This window comes from Geotrypetes seraphini, chromosome 2 (assembly GCF_902459505.1).
Source record: "Geotrypetes seraphini chromosome 2, aGeoSer1.1, whole genome shotgun sequence".
Classification (NCBI taxonomy): Eukaryota; Metazoa; Chordata; class Amphibia; order Gymnophiona; family Dermophiidae; genus Geotrypetes; species Geotrypetes seraphini.
In genome coordinates, this window is record NC_047085.1 from 61,409,394 (window position 1) to 61,428,840 (window position 19,447).

The 19,447-nt window shown below is 46.9% G+C and overlaps 1 protein-coding gene across 2 annotated transcripts in view; it reads left to right on the forward strand.

Annotated features, from left to right (window-relative positions):
* Positions 1–19,447, forward strand: part of LRP12 (LDL receptor related protein 12) — a 111,201-nt gene that overhangs the window by 27,323 nt on the left and 64,431 nt on the right. The window lies entirely within an intron of this gene.

Here is a 19,447-nt window from a genome sequence, read left to right on the forward strand (position 1 = left end):
GCCTTCCCGCCCGACGGAGGAGTGCGTGGTCCCCAGTTTCTTCGTTTCCGCGGAGCGAAGAAGACGTGTGTTTTTCAACGTCGTTGAAATACTCCTTTTGCCTTCCCGCTCGCGTTCTTTTTTCGATTTTTTCACCTTCGGGTGCTTTTTTCTTTCTATTACAAAAAAAAAAAAAAAAAAAAATTCCTTTCTTTTGCTTTATTTTTTCGTTCCTGCCCCGGCGGGGCCTGTTAGCACGATCCAGGCCTCGGGGTTTGATTTTGCGGAGGCCGTGTTCCCATTCATGCCCCCGCAACCCGGTTTTAAGAAGTGCCAGCGGTGTGCACGCCCGATCTCCCTCACTGACCCACACAATTGGTGCTTACAGTGCTTGGGACCGGATCATCGGGCGGATTCCTGCACCCGCTGTGCCACTCTTAAAAAACGCACTTTGAAGAATCGTCAAATCCAACAAAATCTACTTTTCGGCACCGGCCCGACTATGGATTCGACCTCTTCATCTGCGGCACCGTCGAAATCGACACCGACCACTTCGACACCGCCTGAGTCGACATCGGCGCCCCCGGCGCCAGGTAAGCCGGCTAAGAAGCCTTCCACCCTTGAGCGCCCTCCCACTTCGGGGACGACACCAGTCCTTTCGGCTCCACGCCGAGCCAAAAAACGCTCCACTCCGATTTCGGTGAGTGCCTCGTCATCGGCCTCCTCATCGCCGGAGTGTAGAGCGGCACCCATGGAACCAAAGAAGAAAAAAGTGGTTCCGGTGCCTCCCCTGGATGACCGCATTGCGGCCATCCTCCAGGACAAGTTGCAGGAACAACTCCACAAGCAACTTAAGCAGCTCTTACCCTCTATCTTGGCACCGCTGCTCTCGGTACCAGACCGGCCCGAGACCCATACCGTCCAACCGGTATCCACTCCCTCGGTACCTATGGACTCCTCCATGCCCATTCTCTCGGCACCGCATCTCCATTCCCATGCCGAGGCTATGGCATTGACGACGACCGATCCTCCTCGGGACCGGGCAGGGCACCGGTCTTCCCACGACTCTGACCGGCACCGTACTTCTCGGGACCGAGACAGACATAGGTCTACATCACCTGGTAACGTCTCGGTACGCTCAGGCAAATCTTTGTCTAAAACTCACCATGCCGAGCCTTCCACTCCAGTCTCTCGACACGCACATACCGATGTCAGAGACCCGGACCTATGGGAACAATCCCCTACCGGTACCGAGGAGGATGCATCGTCGTCGGATGAAGAGCCTTCGGCACCCGATACCGCATCTAAACCTGAACAATCTTCCTTCTCTAAATTCCTCAGGGAGTTGTCGGGTGCTTTGTCTTTGCCTCTGGAATCTGACTCTAAGAAGTCACAAGCTTTCCTGGAGGCATTAGATTTCGATCAACCTCCCAAAGAGTTCCTAAAGTTGCCCGTGCATGATATCTTACGGGAAACTTTTTATAAAAATTGGGAGAACCCGCTGACTGTTCCTGGGGCCCCCCGTAAATTGGACAGCCTCTATAGGGTTATACCAATCCCAGGATTTGATAAACCCCAACTCCCTCATGAGTCTCTCCTAGTGGAGTCCACTTTAAAAAAGACTCAGGGCTCCAGTGTCTATGCCTCCACCCCTCCTGGCAGAGAGGGCAAAACTATGGACAAGTTTGGCAAGCGGCTCTATCAGAATGCCATGCTTGCCAACAGGGCAAACAACTACTCGTTCCATTTTTCATTCTACCTCAAACATCTGGTAATGCAACTCTCCGCCATGCAAAAGTACATGCCAGAGCATAAGGTTCCACTTTTCCAGCAGCACATCTCCAGCCTGCTTCAACTGAGAAAATTCATGGTGCGCTCTATCTATGACTCTTTTGAGCTCACCTCCCGTGCATCTGCCATCGCTGTGGCTATGCGCCGTCTGGCCTGGCTCAGGGTCTCTGATCTGGACGTCAACCATCAGGACCGACTAGCCAACGCCCCATGTCTGGGAGACGAATTATTCGGAGAGTCCCTGGATACCACCACACAGAAACTCTCCGCCCATGAGACCAGATGGGATACTCTCATTAAACCAAAGAAAAAGGCTCCTCCTGCTCGTCCTTACAGACCACAGACCTCATATCAGCGCAGGTTCTCCGCTAGGCCGCTCAATCCACCTCCACAGCAACCTAGGCGGGCCCGCCAACACCAGCACACCCAGCCTCGTGCCCAGTCTAATCAACCGGCCAAGGCTCTTCCTCCTGCCAAACCATCTCAGCCCTTTTGACTCCTCTCTCCAGGGCTTAGCCAGTCTTCCACCCTCATTGCCTCTTCCTCAGCCGATCGGAGGCAGGCTTCACATCTTCATCAGCCGTTGGGAGGTCATCACATCGGACCAGTGGGTCCTAAACATCATCCGCCACGGCTACTCTCTAAACTTCCAGACTCTTCCACCAGACAATCCTCCCGTAGAGTCTGCTTCTCTTTCAACTCAAACCCCCCTCCTCCTGAGGGAGGTCCAATCCCTCCTTCTACTCAATGCCATCGAAGAAGTACCTCTGGAACAAAGGGGCCGGGGATTCTACTCCCGTTACTTTCTGGTTCCAAAAAAGACAGGAGACCTACGTCCCATTCTCGACCTCCGGGACCTCAACAAGTGTCTCGTCAAGGAGAAGTTCAGAATGCTCTCCCTTGCCACGCTGTACCCTCATCTCTCTCAGAACGACTGGCTATGTTCCCTGGACCTCAAGGAGGCCTACACTCACATCCCAATCAATCCATCCTCACGTCGCTACCTACGATTCCAGGTGCACCATCGCCATTATCAGTACAAGGTGCTACCTTTTGGCCTGGCATCATCTCCCAGAGTGTTCACCAAATGCCTCATTGTGGCGGCGGCCTTCCTCAGGTCCCACAACCTTCAGGTGTTTCCCTACTTGGACGATTGGTTAGTGAAAGCACCTACGTCTCCACTTGTGCTACAAGCCACTCATCATACCATCTCTCTCCTCCATCTTCTGGGGTTCGAGATCAACTACCCCAAGTCGCATCTGCTTCCCACACAGCGACTTCAGTTCATCGGAGCGGTTCTCGACACCACACTAATGAGGGCGTTTCTCCCCTCCGATCGTCAGCGAACTCTGCTACGCCTGTGTCGTCAGGTGCTCCTTCATCACTCCATTTCTGCCAGACAAATGATGGTCCTCCTGGGCCACATGGCCTCGACGGTTCATGTGCTTCCCCTGGCACGACTCCACCTCAGAACACCTCAATGGTCTCTGGCCAACCAATGGTCACAGACCTCGAATCTTCTTTCTCATCCCATCTCTGTGACATCGTCTCTTCAGCGATCTCTACAATGGTGGTTGGACTCCTCAAATCTTTCCAGGGGCCTTCTTTTTCATCTGCCCCCGCATTCCATGATCATCACCACGGATGCCTCCCCTTATGCATGGGGAGCTCACCTGGGAGACCTACGCACCCAAGGTCTTTGGACCCCGCAGGAGCGTCTCCATCACATCAACTTCCTGGAACTACGAGCCATGTTCTATGCTCTCAAGGCCTTCCAGCACCTTCTTTGCCCTCAGGTTCTGCTTCTGTGCACGGACAACCAAGTTGCCATGTACTACATCAACAAACAGGGCGGCACCGGATCTCGCCTCCTTTGTCAGGAGGCTCTTCGCATTTGGACCTGGGCCACGGCCCACAGTCTCTTCCTCAAGGCTGTCTACATCCAGGGCGAACAGAACTCCCTGGCCGACAATCTCAGCCGCATCCTTCAACCTCACGAGTGGACTTTGGATCCTCCCACGCTCCACTCCATCTTTGCTCGCTGGGGCACTCCGCAGGTGGACCTATTCGCAGCTCCTCACAACCATCAGCTGCCCCAGTTCTGCTCCAGACTCTTCTCTCCTCACCGTCTGGCCCCGGATGCATTCCTGCTCGATTGGACGGATCGGTTCCTCTATGCCTTTCCTCCTCTACCTCTGATGTTGCGGACTTTATCCAAACTCCGCAGGGACGGAGCCACCATGATCCTCATAGCTCCCCGGTGGCCTCGTCAACACTGGTTCTCCCTTCTACTTCAACTCAGCTCCAGGGAGCCCATTCCTCTACCTGTGTTTCCTACTCTACTTACACAGCAACATCAGTCTCTACTACATCCCAATCTGTCTTCCCTCCACCTGACAGCTTGGTTTCTCTCGGGCTAACCTCTTCAGGAAATCTGTCTCAGCCGGTCCGTCTCATTTTGGACGCCTCCAGGAAGCCGGCCACCCTCCAATGTTACCATCAGAAGTGGACCAGGTTCTCCTCTTGGTGCCTCCGTCATCATCACAACCCCACCTCCTTAGCGGTGGAAACTGTTCTAGACTACTTACTCTCCCTGTCCAACGCAGGCCTCAAGTCTACCTCAATCAGAGTCCATCTCAGTGCCATCACGGCATTCCATGAGCCTGTCCTAGGAAAACCTCTCACGGCTCACCCTCTGGTTTCCCGATTCATGAGGGGCCTCTTCAACATCAAACCACCTCTGAAACCTCCTCCGGTCGTCTGGGACCTGAATGTGGTTTTGTCTGCCCTCATGAAACCTCCCTTTGAGCCACTTGCCACAACTTCGCTCAAATTTCTGACATGGAAGGTTCTTTTCCTCATTGCCATCACCTCTGCCAGGAGGGTTAGTGAGCTTCATGCACTGGTTGCCGATCCACCGTTCACTATCTTTCACCATGACAAGGTGGTTCTGCGCACCCATCCAAAGTTCCTTCCAAAGGTGGTCTCAGCCTTTCACCTCAACCAGTCCATTGTTTTGCCTGTGTTCTTCCCGAAGCCTCATTCACATCCCGGAGAACAGGCATTGCACAGTCTTGACTGCAAGCGTGCCCTGGCTTACTATCTCGATCGTACAAGGGCTCACCGCTTGTCCCCTCAGCTCTTCCTGACCTTCGACCCGAATCGTTTGGGTCGACCGGTCTCTAAACGGACGCTATCCAACTGGCTTGCAGCTTGCATCGCGTTCTGTTACGCTCGGGCCGGTCTGTCACTAGACGGTGCTGTCACGGCCCACAGGGTAAGAGCTATGGCCGCTTCTGTTGCTTTCCTCCGTTCCACACCCATTGAGGAAATCTGCAAGGCGGCCACCTGGTCCTCAGTTCACACATTCACTACTCACTACTGTCTGGATGCTTTCTCCAGACGGGATGGGCACTTCGGCCAATCTGTACTTCAGAATTTATTTTCCTAATGGCCAACCATCCCCCCTCCCTCTTTGTTAGCTTGGAGGTCACCCATGCGTAAAGAATATGCTGCCTGCTTGTCCTGGGATAAAGCACAGTTACTTACCGTAACAGGTGTTATCCAGGGACAGCAGGCAGATATTCTTACGTCCCACCCTCCTCCCCGGGTTGGCTTCTTAGCTGGCTTATACTAACTGGGGACCACGCACTCCTCCGTCGGGCGGGAAGGCACTCGCGCACGCGCGGTGCGGCCAACTAGAACTTTCTAGTAAAAAGGTCCGTACCGTGGGCTCCGTCGGTGACGTCACCCATGCGTAAAGAATATCTGCCTGCTGTCCCTGGATAACACCTGTTACGGTAAGTAACTGTGCTTTATGGTAGCTTTAAAAGCATCCCATAAAGTTTCCAATGAGATCTCATCTAAGGAATTCAATTGGAAATATTCCTCCATTTTTATATTAAATTCTTCAATAAATTTTGTGTCCTCTAGCAGTGTATTATTGAACCTCCAAACAGGTCTCTTTCCATCTTGTTCCTTCAATTCAAATTCTATCCATACTCCACCATGATCTGATAAAATAATGGGATCTATGGTAGCTGTTCTGACCTGTTGTACAAGATTATCTGAAACAAAAATATAATCAATCCTAGAAAATGATTTATGAACATGTGAACAAAAAGAAAATTCCCGAACATTAAAGTGTAAAATTCTCCAGATGTCTTTCAGTCCACAAACTTGAATCAAATTATCCAATTCTAATGATTTTATCAGTCTACTAGGTTTTTTTTTATCCAATAAAGGGTCCACAACAGCATTAAAATCTCCTGCCACCACTAAATTAGTTGTAGCCAGAGGTAGAAGAATATGTTGGAGTGTTTTGAAAAATTCACTTTGATTTGAATTAGGACCATAAACATTAAAAAGCATCAGAGTATCCTTGCCTGAGTTCATTTTCACATATACCCATAGGATCAGCTGAAATCAAGTTAAATGATGCATTACATTTTTTATTTACTAATATGGCAACCCCCCCCCCCTTCCCTACAGCAGGAGCATAAAAACATTCTTTTACCCAACCTACTTCTAACTTTTTGGATTCTATATTAGATAAATGGGTCTCTTGAATATAATAAATATCCGCATTTTGTTTTTTGAGAAAATTCAGTGTTTTTTTCCTTTTTATGGGGTGATTAAGACCATTGACGTTTAATGAAAATAATTTCATATACATGTTAAATTATTAATAGTTCTCTATTCACGCTACTATTTAGATAATAACCCATGCACATTCAGGGACCTCCCCTTACCCTCCCCCCAACCCATTAAATGATACAAATACTTGGAACGCGCTTATCAGCATTTTTTTAAAAAACTTGTGTCCTGATTGGCTGGTTAGACAGCTGTAGAATGCCTACAGCTGCCTACAATCAGGACACAGTTTACAGAATCCGAGCCAAAAATAATAACTTTATTTTTTTCTATACTGCCAACACCCTAAAAGTTCTAGGCGGTTAACAAAGTAAGAGGACTGAACAATTCAGTGATGAAACAGAACACATAAGAAGCACAGCACAATAACACCCACAAAAGTGTACATGCCAACAGAACTGGGATGAATAATTCATCCCAGTTCTGTTGGCCAGATATATTTGTGTCATAATCCAAGAAAAGGGAATGAGTTTTATTCAGCTGGCTAAGTAATCAAGAAGATGCTGATTCAAATGCAACAAATCACATCTTTCTATCATTTCATTTGCCAGAGATATGTTTCAATTAACAAAACTTTTAATTATAAATAGAACCCAACTGATGTTGTTGCCTCGTTTCTCAAGTAAGCATGCACTAAGACTTGGTAACTTTTCCTAGATTGCAACACATTTATTCTCTGAGATAATAGTGAATTATTCAGAGTTTGACAGCAAAGGTAGTAGTAATCACAACCATTGTAGATTTTGAGCTTGCTTTGGAAAAGAACCGAGGGGCTGATTCTGTATGTGGTTCCTGATGCTGCATACACCTAGAAAAATAGGCACTTAGAAAAGTAGTGCCTGCCTTGTGTCAATTATGGACAGGCGCTGCTTACAGAATCACAGCTAGTAAGGACCCTAGGCGCTGGAAATGTAGGCCAGGGATTTACAAGCCTACATTTACAGCACTTGGGGTCCTTGTAGCATCACAGCCAGTGGTACCTAGTGACACCAAATCCAGTGCCGTTCCTAACACACATCCATGTCTGAGCTTCGGTGTCACTAGGTGCCATGGACTCGCGGTCCTGGAGGGTGCGTAGTGGCACCTAATTTTTTAAAAATTTGTTGTAAATTTTTTGGTTTTTTTAATGGCATGATCAATTATCGCTTCACTTAACCCATTTCTAGTGCAAGAGGCACATCAGTCTTGAACTAGTGGGTAGTCTACCCTCAAACCATGAGTTTGTCTTGCAGAAGGTGTCTATCTTTTTTTTTTGGCTCCACCTCCTATCTCAGTGGGCTTTTCTGTAGCCCCTCAGTTTTTCCTTATGCAAGTAAGCTGAGAAAGTAGATGTTCTGCTTTGAGTTCTCTTTATTATTATTATTGGGTTTTTAAATGTTTGTGTATGTTTATTTTGAATTTGATATACTGCTCTAGCATTGACTGATCTAAGCTATTTACAGATAAATGAATATATAGAAAATGGAAAGGAACTCCATAAATTATATAGGACAGAGAAGATAGACACAGAAGATAGAGTAATTACAATGTCAAATCAATCACAATGTAAAAAATCTGCACAGAAAACCCAGTAGAGACTTTAAATTGTCAAAGTTCAGTGGTACCTTGGTTTAAGAGCATAATTCGTTCCAGAAGCATGCTCTTAAACCAAAACACTCGTATATCAAAGCAACTTTCCCCATAGAAGATAATGGAAACTTGAACAATTCGTTCCACCAACCCCCCCCCCCCCCCGAGGCTACCGGCGCTGCTCCATCACCCCCTCCCCCCGCTCGAACCGGCATTGCAACCCTCCCCCCCCCCCCGCGAATGCCCCCCCGCGAGAACCGCAAAGCACCCCTGTGCTGAAAGCGGCATCCGCCCACCCTTCCTCCCAAGCACGGTCCTTACCCCTTCTGCTCGTTTTAAGGGTGAATGCAAGCTCCCGCCTCTTGCCTGGGCTGGGCCTTGAGCATCTGCGCATGCTCAAGGCCCAGCCCAGGCAAGAGGCGGGAGCTCGCATTCACCCTTACAACGAGCAGAAGGGGTAAGGACCGTGCTTGGGAGGAAGGGCGGGCGGATGCCGCTTTCAGCACGGGGGTGCTTTGCGGTTCTCGTGGGGCGGCGTTCGTGGGGGGGGGAGGGTTGCAATGCCGATTCGGGGGGTGCGATGCCGGTTAGAGCGGGGGAGGTGCTCGTACACCAGAACATGCTCGGTTTGCGAGGCAAAAGTTTGCTGAGTGTTTTGCTCGTCTTGCAAAACACTCGCAAACCGGGTTACTCGCAAACCGAGGTTCCACTGTAGTTTTGTTTCAAAATAAGGAGAAGGAAAAATCCCTCAAAAGCCTGGTTGAAGTAGAAAGTTTTTAATTTTACCTTAAATTTTTTTAAATTAATCTCACTTCAGATGTCTAAAGGAAGGTTATTCCATAGAGAGGGAGCTAAAGAGATGAAGGCCCTGTTTCTGGTAACTGCCCTATGAGCCATAGAGGGTGAGGGAGTGGTCAGTCTAAAACCTTTCACCAATCGAAGAACTCTAGTGCAATTTAAACCTTTTGACACATATGGACCGGCGGAAATAAAATAATTATTATCTCCGCCCCAGACCCCGCCCCAGAATAATAGTAATTGTAACACCATTTTTTCCATTCATTTTATATATATATATATATATATATATATATATATATATATATCTCCTATATAATAAAAGACAAAGCGCACATGCGCACTTAGGATTTCGTGTTGCCTGCCGCTGTGGTGTGTGTTCCGTGGCAGCCAACACAGCGGCAGGGAACATTCTGGCCACTCCCCTCCTCCCGCCCTCACTCACCCTGGAAGCCAGGCAAGCTCTCTCCCTGCCCGTGTCCTCGGCAGGGAACACACCTCGGCCCTCACTCGCTGCCGCCACTGCTGCTGATCCTCCTGTAAAGAGCAGCCTGCGATGGTGGCTGGCTTTAGCGAACCTCGCAGGCCGCTCTCTAGCCTCAGTAACACGTTCCCTCTGACACGATCCCGTGTGTCAGAGGGAACGTACTACCGAGGCTGGAGAGCGGCCTGCAAGGTTCGCTAAAGCTGGCCACCATCGCAGGCTGCTCTTTACAGGAGGATCAGCAGCGTGAGAGGAGCCTCCGCCGGCACTTTTAAAGCTTAAAGCAAAAACCTTCGGCCGCAGCAGGCCAGCCCGCGGGAAGGGAAGGGGGAGGGGCCGAACGGAGCAGGACAGCTCAAGTAAGAGAAGGGAATTGCTTCACAGGGACCTGGAGGGGAAGGGAAATATCACTGCTGCTTCTGCAAAGGAAAGTAGGGGGGGAGAGAAGGGAATGGGGGGTGGGGGGAAATGCTGCTACTACTTCACAGGGACCTGGAGGGGAAGGGAAATACCACTGCTGCTTCTGCAAAGGAAAGTGGGGGGGGGGGAGGAGAAGGGAATGGGGGTGGGGGAAGATGCTGCTACTACTTCACAGGGACCTGGAGGGGAAGGGAAATACCGCTGCTGCTTCTGCATAGGAAAGTGGGGGGGGGGGGAGAGAAGGGAATGGGGGGGTGGGGGAAAATGCTGCTACTACTTCACAGGGACCTGGAGGGGAAGGGAAATATCACTGCTGCTTCTGCAAAGGAAAGTGGGGGGTGGGGGGGGAGGAAAGTGACAAAGGAGGCCAGGGAGAGAGACAGACAGAAAGAAAGACAGACAGACAAAGGGTGCCAGGGAGAGAGAGAGAGAGAGAGAGAGAGAGTAAAAAATAGCAGGAGGGAGAGAGACAGAAAGAAAGGAAGAAAGAGACAGGAGCAGGGAGAGAGACATAAATAAAGAAGACAGACAGGCATATATTCTAGCACCCGTTAATGTAACGGGCTTAAACACTTATATATATAGATATATATAGAGAGAGAGACACTAAGAGACTAAGCCTTCAACGCTTGTGCTCCACTTCGAGATCCTCCTTTGCCTGTCTCTACAAGGCATGAGTCGATGCTCTCAATTCCTCATACTCCTGGGATGTCTCCGTCAAGGCTTCTGAAATGTAAGCACTCTCTGACTCCGCCTATATCACACAGCAGAGCTTCTTCTGTCACTCTTATGTTGGATACAGACATGCCTTCTGAATACTCCAGAAAGGCTACTCTATCTTACTCAGCGGCACCTTGGTCTCGCTCCACTTCGCCTCCTGAGGAGTCTTCGGCTTCAAAATCTACATCTTTTTCAAGATTCATCTTTGATAAAAGTAAGGCTCTTCAGATTGATCTTCAGTCTGAATCTCAGTATACTCCTGAATATTTGGCCGAAATGGAGTTATCTCAAAGGACACCATGAGACTTCCCAATTGAATCCTGTGTTGAAACAAACATTTCTCAGGAATCTCGAGCCTCCTTATTCAATCCCGGCTCGGTACCGTACAGTTCCTTGTAAGGGATTTGAGAAGCTGCAATTGTCTCACCAATCCTTGGTGGTGGAATCATCTCTTAAAAATTCTAATCCCACAAAGGTATATGCTGCAGTACCTCCATGCACCATGGATAAATTTGGACGCCATCTTTATTAAAATTCCATGATAGCAAATAGAATCCTGAATTACAACTTCATTTTTATTTCTTATTTGAAGTACTGCATTAAAACCATGCCTTACTTTTTTCCTGACTTGGCGTTTCAACAACTTCAGCAGACCCTTTCTCAAATACGTCTTTCATACTCCAAGCCACTTATGATGCTTTTGAGATGTCCTCTAGGGCAGTGGTTCCCAACCCTGTCCTGGAGGAACACCAGGCCAATTGGGTTTTCAGGCTAGCCCTAATGAATATGCATGAAGCAAATTTGCATGCCTATCACTTCCATCATATGCAAATCTCTCTCATGCATATTCATTAGGGCTAGCCTGAAAATCCGATTGGCCTGGTGTTCCTCCAGGACAGGGTTGGGAATCACTGCTCTAGGGTAACTGCCTTTGCTGTGACAATGCGATGTCTGGCTTGGCTACGCATTGTGGACATGGATCCCAACTTACAAGACCTTCTAGTTAATTTACCTTGCCAAGGTAATGAGCTTTTTGATAATTCCATCGAGTCTACCACCAAACGTCTGAACACGAGCGGTCGTTTGCCTCTTTGGTTCGGCCCAAGGCTAAAACCCCAGCTTCTAAACCTTACAAGCCGCCTCCACGTCGTTACCCTCAAAAGTCTACTCCGGCTTTTTCCAGGCCTCCGCCTAGAAGACAACAGCAGCAACAGCGTCAACAAAATCCTCAAGACGCCTGCTGCAGCTAAGCCGGCACCGGTTTTGACAATCTAAATCTGAGCATAATGTCCACCTGTATCCATCAGACTTCTCTCCTACCCATTGGAGGTCGGCGCCATCACTTTTACCAACAGTGGGAGCAGATTATCTCAGACCTCTGGGTTCTCACCATCATTCGTGAAGGTTACTCACTTCAGTTCCTTCAAGTGCCACCAGATCTCCCTCCCAAGAGAGTTTCCTTCCAGCATGTCGTAACTTCCCTTCTTCAGGAGGCTCAGGCTCTTCTTCGCCTTCGAGCTGTCGAGGAGGTTCCCTTGAATCAACGAGACACGGGCGAGACATGGGTATTTATTCCTGTTATTTTCTAGTCTCAAAGAAGACGGGATTTGCGACCTATTCTGGACCTCAGAGCCCTCAACAAATTTCTTGTCAAATAAAAGTTTTGGATGATCTCTCTTCCAAGACTGTACCCCCTGATGGATCAAGGGGATTGGTTATGCTCTCTGAATCTCAAGGAGGCTTATACTCGTATCCCAATTCATCCAGCCTCTCGCAGATTCCTGAGATTTTGGGTGGGGAATCTCCATCTTCAATTCAGAGTTCTTCTTTTCGGACTCAACTCATCTCCCAGGGTCTTCATGGAGTGCCTGGTAGTGGTAGCTGAAGCCCTGCGGACGCAGTGCCTTCAAGTCTTTCCATACCTAGGTGACTGGCTCATCAAAGTGTCATCTCAACAGGAAGTTATTGTAGCGACCCAACGGACTATTACGTTTCTCCAATGTCTGGGGTTCGAAATCAATTTTCCAAAGTCTCAAGTTACATCCCTCCCAAACTCTAGTTTATTGGAGCCATACTGGACACTGTTCAACTCGGAGTATTCCTGCCTCAATCACGCCAGGATGCTCTCATGCCAACCAGTGTCTTCCCTCATGTCAATCTCTGCAAGACAAATGATGGTTGTTCTCGGTCACATGGCCTCTACAGTTCACGTGACTCCTTTTGCCAGACTTCACCTCTGAAATCCTCAGTGGACCCTGGCATCTCAGTGGCAGCAAGCTTGCAATCCACTCTCTCAACTCATTACAGTAACTCCTTCGTTGAGACAGTCTCTCCACTGGTGGATGCTCTTTTCCAATCTTTCCAGAGGTTTGCTATTCCACACGCCCCCCTCATCGGAAGATCCTCACAACAGATTCTTCAACCTATGCTTGGGATGGTCTCCATACTCAAGGCCATTGGTCCAGCAAGGATCATCAGTGTCACATCAATCTGTTGGAACTCAGAGCGATCTTCAACGCTCTCAAAGCTTTCCAGCATCTTCTTCATGACCAGGTAGTCCTCAACCAAGTCGCCATGTATTATGTCAACAAGCAGGGAGAAACGGGATTGCTTCCTCTTTGTCAAGAAGCTCTGAAGCTTTGGAATTGGGAAATCCTTCACAATTATCTTCCTCAGAGTTGTCTACATTCAAGGGCAGCAAAACTGGCAGACAAATTGAGTCGTCTTCTACAACCTTACAAATGGACACTCAATTCTTCGCCTCTACATCACATTTTTGCTCAGTGGGAAATTCTTCAGATAGACCTCTTTGCGTCTCCACACAACAACAAACTGCCTCAGTTCTGCTTCAGGATATACTCTCCTCACCGCCTCGAGGCAGATGCTTTCCTTCTAGAATGGACGAATCAGTTTCTCTGTGCGTTCCCTCCATTCCCTCTGTTTCTTGAGACTCATGTCAAACTCAAGAAGGAACATGCCACCATGATTCTGATAATCCTCGGTGGCCCAGACAACCATGGTACTCCCTTCTACATCGACTCAGTACCAGGGAGCCTCTACTTTTACAAGTATTTCCCTCTCTGCTTACACAGAGTCAAGGGTCTCTGTTCCATCCCAACCTGCAGTCTCTACACTTAACAGCTTGGTACCTCTCAACCTAACTGCCACTCTACAGTTCTTTCAATCTGTACAGGACATTCTTAGAGGCTTCCAGGAAGCTGTCCACTAGGCAGTGTTACACCCAGAAATGGACTAGATTTTCTACTTTGGGTACTACTCATCACAAAGAGCCACAATCTACTTCCTTGTCATTTGTTTTGGATTACCTGCTGTGCTTATCTTGCTCTGGCCTCAAATCCACATCTATTAGAGTCCACCTAAGTGCCATTGCTGCTTTTCATCAGCCTATTTAAGGGAAACCCCTCTCTGCTCATCTTGTTTTTTTCCAGATTTATGAAAGGACTTTTCAATATCAAGCCACCTTCAGTTGTTTGGGATCTCAATCTTGTTCTTACTCAATTGATGAAGCCTCCATTCGAACCAATAGATTTGGCTTATTTGAAATATCTCACTTGGAAAGTGGTGTTTCTCATTGCGCTCACCTCTACTAGATGTGTCAGTGAGCTACAAGCTTTAGTGGCAGATCCACCTTTTACAGTATTCCATCATGACAAGATGGTCCTCTGTACTTATCCAAAATTCTTGCCTAAAGTGGTTTCAGAATTTCATCTCAATCAATCCATCGTTCTTCCAGCGTTTTTTTCCAAAGCCTCATTCTCATCCTGGAGAAATAGCGCTTCATACTCTGGATTGTAAACGTGCCTTGGCTTTCTACTTGCAACACACTCGACCTCACAGAACTGCTCTTCAACTTTTCATCTCCTTCGATCCGAATAAGTTGTGGCATCCTGTTTCCAAGCGAACCATCTCCAACTGGATGGCTGCTTGCATCTCTTTCTGCTATGCTCAGGCTGGTCTCCCTCTGCAGGGTCAAGTCACAGGCTATAAAGTTAGAGCAATGGTGGCGTCTGTAGCTTTCCTCAGATCAACTCCTATTGAAGAAATCTGCAAGACTACCACTTGGTCCTCGGTTCATACCTTCACCTCTCATTACACTGCACAACAATTTTTTGGTTAAGTCTTGATTCCTGAAAAGTTTTTGGTGATTATGACAGGTACCAACTTGGTATGCTCAAATATGGTTTTGGTTTTACTGCATCACGTAAGAACTATGAGAAATAGACATTTTTATGTTTACTGACAATAAAATATATAGTCAAGTTTACGTTTCGCACAAGCGACTAAATGAAACAGAATTAAAAGTGTTTTGCTCCCGAGTTTCTTTTATATTCAGTGTCTGGTGCATCACGTTGTAGCATCCAACAATAGTCGGCAAGCATTGACGGATTCCAATTGCCCTGGTATCGTTTCTCCATCGTAGCTATGTCTTGATGAAACCTTTCACCGTGCTCGTCACTCACAGCACCGAGATTTTCGGGGAAGAAGTCCAAGTGTGAATGGAGGAAATGAATCTTGAGTGACATATTGCACTTCATTCTCTTGTATGCTTTGAGAAGTTTGTCTACCAGCTGAATGTAGTTTGGGGCTCTGTAATTGCCCAGAAAATTGTCAACAACGTCTTTCAAGGCTTTCCAGCCAATTTTTTCCGGCCCAACTAACAGATCTTCAAATCGCTTGTCACTCATAACATGTCTGATCTGGGGGCCAACAAAAATACCCTCTTTGATCTTGGCATCAGTTATTCTTGGGAACATCTGTCTTAAATAACGAAAACCTTCCCCTTCCTTGTTCATTGCTTTCACAAAATTCTTCATGAGTCCCAGTTTAATGTGAAGAGGAGGCAAAAATATCTTTGTCGGGTCAACAAGCGATTCATGTGCTACATTTTTCTGTCCTGGAACTAACTTTTTACGGAGTGGCCAGTTCTTTCTAGAATAGTGCGACTCTCTGTCTCGGCTGTCCCATTCGCAGATGAAACAGCAGTACTTTGTATAGCCAAGCTGCAGTCCTAGTAACAGAGCAACGACTTTGAGGTCTCCACAGATATTCCAGTTATACCTGGTATACTGGACATACTTTAGTAACATTTCCATATTCTCATATGTTTCTTTCATATGTGCTGCATAGCCAACAGGTACTGAAGGATAAACGTTGCCATTGTGCAACAGAACAGCTTTCAGGCTTAACATTGACGAATCAATGAAAAGACGCCACTCTTCCGGGTTGTGATCACAACCAAAGACCGAGAACAATCCTTCAATGTCACAACAGAAACAGAGACTGTCGACTTGTGCAAAAAATTTGGTTATATCATGATGCCGGTCTCGAAACACAGAAATTTTCGTACCTGGTGATAGCAAACACCATTCCTGCAGTCTCGAACCTAGCAGCTCAGCTTTTGCTTTTGACAGACCCAAATCTCTGACCAAATCGTTCAATTCGGACTGTGTTATCAGATGTGGATCGCCTGATGAGGATGGTTCAAAATCCGGGTCAATGTCACTGTTAGAACCCTGCACTGCAGTTTCTTCATCTGGTTCGTCTAAGGTCCAATCCTCTGGTGGTTTCGGAACTGGAAGACTGTCATCATGTGGCATGGGTCTCATTGCTGAAGGCAGATTAGGATATTCAATTGACTTCTTGTTTTTGGCAGAGAAACCAGACACATTAGTCAAACAGAAATAACAGTCCGTCACATGGTCTTTCTGTTCTCGCCATATCATCGGAACAGCAAATGGCATCGTCTTTCGAGTACCTCTGAGCCAGGCTCTCAGACTAACAGCACATGTCGCACAGCAAATGTGAGGCGCCCATTGCTTGTCTTGATCACCTATTTTGCAGCCAAAATACAGATGATAGGCTTTCTTTACAAGGGCAGTCATCGAACGTCTCTGAGGCGTAAGTGTATATTCCCCACAGATATAGCAGAATGTGTCGCGGCTGTTACGACACCGACGAGACATATTGCCCGACACCAAAACGTCTATAGCATCAAGCTTACTTACTGTTATATTGCTACAGCTACTATACTACTATACTTTACTATACTGATACTATATACACACACGGACTATCTATATTAACCAAATGAGCAGGATCGGTGTATGGAAGCCACCATTATAGCATGGTGAGACAGCGCAAGCTCGTTCAGACCTGCCCAGACATGCCCAGGATGTCATCTTCCATAAAACAGCTTCCAACCTGGCTAGATTTTATGCATGGACATACCCAGGCGGCACAAACCGTTGTTGATAAGACACTTATGGGAGAAAAAATTGTTTGCATCCAAATATAAGAAAAAATCACGACAAAATTGAAGATTTCTCTGAAATGGTACGTGATGGGTAATTTTTGATGTAATATTCATGATCAGCACCCAAAATTCTATAAGAAACACCCAGCAGTGTTCAGGAAGCAAAAACTTTGTTGTGCAGTGTTATTGTCTGGATACTTTCTCCAGACGGGATGGCCATTTTGGCCAGGCAGTTTTGCAACATTCTCCTAAATTGCCAACTTTCCCACCATCCCATTCTGCTTAGCTTGGAGGTCACCCACATGTTGAGAATATGCTGCCTGCTTGTCCTGGGATAAAGCACAGTTACTTACCGTAACAGTTGTTATCCAGGGACAGCAGGCAGATATTCTCACAACTCACCCACCTCCCCTGGTTGGCTTCTTAGCTAGCTATCTGAACTGAGGTACCTCAGAGGAGACACATGACCTAGCTCAGCGGGAGGGCACTCACACATAAGCGGTGCAGCACTCGCATAATTTTTAAAGTTCTACAAGCAAGTCTGCTTGTGAGGCTGTCCGCTACGGGGCTCCGTGGATGATGTCGCCCACATGTTGAGAATATCTGCCTGTTGTCCCTGGATAACAACTGTTACGGTAAGTAACTGTGCTTTTCAGAACTACAGGCTTTGTCCTGTAGGGAACCAGTCCTCTGATTTTCTGAAGTGGGGATATCATTGTGGACAGTGCCTTGCTGAAAGTAGTTTCGACCTTCCATGTTAATGAAGAGGTCCATCTGCCCGCATTCAGTCCCACTGGTTCCAAGAAAGAGGGCAAAAGATTGAAGATGTTGGACATTCAGAGAGTTCTTCTTTGGTATCTCAAAGTAAAGAATGAGTTTTGTTTTTCTGATCATCTTTTTATCTTGACGAATCCTATCCAGTGAGGGAGACAGACTTCAAAAGCTACCATTTCCAAATGGATTCATATGGCAATTTTCTTCAGCCTGCTACCAACACTCAAAAGCTGTGTCCTGGCAAATCGCTACATCAACCCTGTAGAACTTTGTAAAGGTATGAAGGGTGGCTCAGCTTGCTGTCCTACAAATTTCTTCACCCAAAATCCCGCCCATGAAGCACCTACACCCATGGTGGAATACACCCTCAAGGAAATCGGAGATTTTTTTTCCATACCCATTACAACTGAGTTCTCGCGGGAAGCGGCGCGAGACTGGGCAAGCAGCCTTGTGTACCTCTGCCGCTAGAGAAGAGAATCAGCTGCGCCGCTCTGCCGCTAGAGAGGCAGCTGTGTCCTGCGAGGGAGGGCGCCAGAATTTTTTTTTTAAAAGTAATGGAGATGGCCTGGGCCTGCCAAATTAAAAATTGGGGGAGAGGGGAGGGGGGGAGAGGCCAGCGCCAGCCTGCCTGCCTGTCCACCCTGTTCTTGCTTGCCTGCTCTGGCCTGGCCTGCCTGCCCTGTGCCCTGTCCCCCCCCCTGCCTGCCAGCCACTAGACCACCAGAGGAGGGACAGGGTGCAGAGCCTGACAGTGAGAATTTGGTTTAGAATTCTTTTTTTTTTTGTTTTTCTCCTCTAAATCTAGGGTGTGTCTTATGGTCAGATGCGTCTTATGGAGCGAAAAATAATTTAGTACTAAAATACAGTTATGCATTTAGGATGCAGAAATATGAGGGAACACTGTGCAATAAGGAGTGGGTGATATATTGAAGTCAAGAAAGGAAGAGAGACCTCAGTATAATTATAGCCTGCATTTCAATATAGTAAAACCGACCAGAGTCAGAGGGATGCTAGGTTTAAATAGTAGGGAAAAAAAATGATTATGTAGTTGTACAATTTATTGGCGAGACCTCACCTAGAATATTGTCCAGTTTTAGAGGCTATAATTGCAAAAAGATACAAACAGGTTGGGATGGTTCACAGATTTACAAAAGCTTTATGGGACTTAAGGATTTAAATATAGCATATTTGCTATACAGGAGACATTGAGATACTTAAAAGATATTTAATAGGGATGGACTGTTTGCAATGAAATAGGATATGTTGTTGACATTTCTTATGTGCAAAGTTGTATGTACATGTGTGTCTTTCCAGGAAAAATGTTTACCCTTCTTTCTACATAGTGCATATTTGCAAAAGAGCACATTATTAATGGATACTGTCAAAATAACAAAATGGCCAGAAAAACCTGAATAAAACAGAAATTCTTACACAATAACAGACTTCAAATAGTATAAAGAACTCTTAGGGGCTGATGCACAGAACTCTCAAACCATTGCAAAACACTGGGTTACAGAGCAATTAGTTTTACCAGGTGATGCTAAACACAAATGGCATGCAAATTAAGTGTTTGTGTTGAGGATCAGCAGTAAAAGGGGGAGGAACTTGCCTAATGCCTGTGCACAAGAGCTGAGCAGTATGCACAGCTCTTGTGCGCAGGCCCAATAGAGAGCAGAGCCATGATCGCCAAAACTCTGAACAAGTAGCAGCCAAGGGTAAAACCTGCAGCTGAAGCCTCTTTGCTATGGTGAGTTTGTGAGGTCTTATTTTGTGTGTTCCATTGTGATTTTAGATGTGGTTGTAAGGCATGGGACACACATATACACAAAACACTTGGCCACTAACTCTTACAATTCAAGTAAATGTTTAAAATTCAGTTAAAATGTTTCTATCCTCATGCTACTGATAGTTCTTACCTGCTAGAAAAGTTTGCATGCTAGAAGGTTGGTGTTCCTAGCTGTGCATTACACAGATTACTAATTTTA